Source organism: Patella vulgata, chromosome 4 (genome assembly GCF_932274485.2).
Source record: "Patella vulgata chromosome 4, xgPatVulg1.2, whole genome shotgun sequence".
NCBI classification, from domain to species: Eukaryota; Metazoa; Mollusca; class Gastropoda; family Patellidae; genus Patella; species Patella vulgata.
In genome coordinates, this window is record NC_065882.2 from 71049607 (window position 1) to 71053537 (window position 3931).

The 3931-nt window shown below is 40.0% G+C and overlaps 1 long non-coding RNA gene across 1 annotated transcript; it reads left to right on the forward strand.

The window, feature by feature from the left end:
• Positions 1 to 762: 762 nt before the first annotated feature.
• LOC126818325 (uncharacterized) lies at positions 763 to 3684 on the forward strand. Its single transcript, XR_007679200.2, has 2 exons — positions 763 to 1632; positions 3157 to 3684. It is a non-coding gene; the product is annotated as an uncharacterized LOC126818325 (long non-coding RNA).
• Positions 3685 to 3931: the final 247 nt, after the last annotated feature.

Below are 3931 nucleotides of genomic sequence, written 5' to 3' on the forward strand. Positions count from 1 at the left end.
ATTCTCTATCAAATACCATTCGTTATCTGGCAAAGGTAAATTTTGTCTAACTGTGCTCGAAACGCATATTTTACAATGACCATTCATAAAGTTGTGATGTCACCTATGAGCCACCGTAGCTGACCGTTACAATGACATAAAACTGCGTACATTAATTACAAACCTGAAAGTTCAAAAATTTGAATATCGGTCACGTGATATTAAAACTATATATGAACGTTCATTACTTAAATGTAATCATTATTTCATTTATAAAGGTGCAAGATTTTACAGTTTTATCGTATCTTTACCTTTGATATATTTTATGTCAAATTTTGTATCCCGCAAACTTTATCGTAAATGGGCGATAATAACGACAAAATCACTGGAAATGTATAATTATTTGGGGATTCCTAATAATTTATTAATTATACATTCAAAATGAAATAACGGTGTGTGTGGGGGGGGGGGGCATTAAATTGCGTCCCATATACACCCCACTAATATGAATTTAGGTAATCTGGAGGTCATGGGGTTCATACCGGTGTTGGCTGCGGTGTCGTGCAGGACGAAGGGTCTGGCAAGGAAGAGCATAGTAGTTCGCATGGGACGAAACCCCGAAGTCAGTATGCTATATAGATATATTTATTTGTCAGAAACATGTACAACATAATAAATGACATATTTCTTTATGGTACAAAAAATTGTTTTTATAACTAAATTGGATTTCCCTTTAATATTGGGGACCCTGGCTGCAGCCCGGTCGATACCCCTTTAATCCGGCCCTGCCCAGATGCAGCAGAAACATGTACAACATAATAAATGACATATTAATTTATGGTACAAAAAAAAATGTTTTTAAAACTAAATTGGATGTCCCTTTAATATTGAGGTTGAGGCCCCTGTCTGCATCCCGGTCAGTACCCCTTTAATCCAACCCTACCCAGATGGAGCTGAAAGTAGGACGATATACCCCATTTTATTTCTTACCATTTTCATCCCCGTTTGGAAATCCAGCATACGTCACTAAATTGATGGCATGTCAATTCTGATTTGAATACATCGCGGGGAGGGGTTGTGGGATTTACAGTGTCACGCTCAGGGGCCTCTGGCACACAGTCCGCTCTACTTGACAGATCCACGAATGAACCGTATGCAAAGACACATTAAGAACAGAACCGAGATTCAGTGTTCGCCACGTTCCTCCTGTAGATCCGAGATTGGTTGTTCACACCCGTTCTCCCTAATGACCTCAGATTTACTAGTTGGAACCACACGATTTATTGACTCTAAATTCATTTCTAACAGCGTCCTCCTTATTGACCCTTGAGTCACTGTTCACGCTGTAAACACCGTTCTACTTACTGACCTTGGAATTAAAATTAGAACCGCCCCTTGTATTGACACTAAAAATCAGTTCTCCTTGTTGATTTTAAATTTCTTGATCGATTGCAGGTTTATAAAAGGCAACGCAGATTATGAATCATTGAAAAGGGTGACGTGCCACAAAGGTGAATCGCAAAGTGGCCTAAACAGATCACCGTACACAGAAAGTTCTATAGTACAAATAAATAATAGCCACTAGATATCGACAGACTAAAGTCTGTGCTGAATCTTATGTTAAAAGGGTGACTGTACAGACTACTGATAAAGGTATGTACTTTATTTAATCAGTTTGTTGAGGAGTTGTGGATGTTTGTTGGAGATGGGGGGGGGGGGGGGCGTGATATGTTATCTGGTCAGTAATACCGTCCAAAACGTATTCTGAACTAAAATCATGATGTTTAAGTATCGTTGGAGTACCATGGGTATAGAATAAACCTGACATGCTGAGGCTAAACCGTTTTCCTACCCAGTGGTGAAAAAAACAACTAGACGGGGGAGGGCAGATGGGTAGACGAGTAAAGTGGGCCCCCCCCCCCAAAAAAAAAATACAGTTTTCATATTCACGAAACGGAGAATCCCATTGACAACGATTTTGGATAATTACTGTCGGTGTTTTCGCCCTTGCTTTAATTGAAAAACTCTTGTGGACTCTCTAGAAGGTGAAGTTATCCGAATCATTTGAAATTTATACACAATGTTTATGTTCATGAGACGTCTCAGCTGTTGTAGACATGTGTTTCGTTTCCTGGCAACCTCTCTATATAATTATTTGATATATAAGACTCATTTGATTTATGATCGGTGTACATTGGTTACACGGATCATAAATCAAGCTACTACAGTATTTGCCCTCACCCCCCACACCCAAAGAGTCGACAGAGGGAGGAAGACTCTATTTTGTTTCAAGATGGTGGCATTACGTTGGGTCAGGGGCGGATTGGGCCATCGGGCGATCGGGCGATCGCCCGATGGGCCGGTCGGACAAAAAACTGAAAAAAATAATTTTGTCCAATTCGTCTAAAAAACCTTAATTAATTGATTTATGAGATATACTATTTGACAGAGATTATAATCAGATATGCCACCAAATCGCATATTTGGGGTTCATTTTTCAAAATTTTCCCGGCCCCAATCCGCCCCTGCGTTGGGTCTGAAGTGTACACGCAAACGAAACTTTGAAAGGTGGAATTCGGTGAGGAGTAGGCGCAAACGCCGCTGTCCGGACAATATTTACCCTCATAGTATACTGCGTGCGTAGAAAATTAGGACGTGACACCCCATTTCATTTCTCTTTCAATTTACATTATCAAGGGATACTAATGATTGGATATCACATATCAGTCTTCTTTATCCCAGTCGGAGCAGAACCGTAAGACGTTAAACCCAATCTGATTAAAATACAAATCAATATTTCGTTTCGTTTTTTATACCTTCGATGGCCTACACTACATGAAGATCTGACAAGTTATAGCGATAGGTCATGTCAGGGGTCAAAAGACCGACTTATGACCCGATGATGTCAGACATTTGATTAACCAATCAGCATTGATGTTACTAGTGGATTACACACAATTCACTGCAAAACACGCCTAAAGCTCGCCGTGACAGACCGTTTCATTGGCTTATCCCTGACACCATTCAGAACACGAGTTAAATAACAACTCTTTCAGATCCAAGTGTAGTAAAGACAAGTAAGATGAAATTTTGAACTATAAAAACGAAACGAAATAGGATCTGTGTTTTAACCAGATTGACGTTAAACCACGTTAAATTCCATTTCGTTTCTTGCAGATATGGTAGCTTACTAGACCAAGCAAATACCTAAAATGGAGAATCTTTCCAGGAAGTTAACGATATGCTGGCGGGTAACAAAGGCACTTTTAGGTTTCATCATTAGTGTGACCCTAATGACCATTGCCTACTTTATTCCACCAATACAACGTCTCCTTAAAAAACAAATGACTTCCATGATGGACGGGGCTAATAAAAAGGATATTACACTGGACTCCTTTTTCGGCTGGAAAATGTTCACAAATGCCTTTCATACAAATATTTTGGAAGCTTTCAAGACAGCAGAACTGAACAAAATGGCTCCAAACGTTGCTCTAGTGTCGTCAGATGGGTCAAAGAAACACTTCCTATTGGATTTCATGAAGAAAGGGCGACCTCTTGTGTTGAACTTTGGTAGCTGTACCTGACCCCCGTTCATGGCAAAGTTACGGAAATTCAACGAATTAGTACGAAACTTTGCTGATGATATTGACTTTTTGACAATTTACATCGAGGAAGCTCATCCTAATGATGGATGGCGTGTAACTTCGGATACAGAATATGACTACAAACAACACGTGACATTACAAGACCGGATACAGGCAGCAGGTCTTTTGTTGGAAGCTGGTGTAGAATCTCCCGTTGTCTTGGATACAATGGAAAACGAGGCTAATGCAGCCTATGCGGCTTTGCCCGAGAGACTTTTTATCATTCTTAACGGGGTTGTCGTTTATGAGGGAGGTCGAGGTCCATTTTGGTATAACCTTGGCGAAGTCGAGAACTGGTTATTAAAATT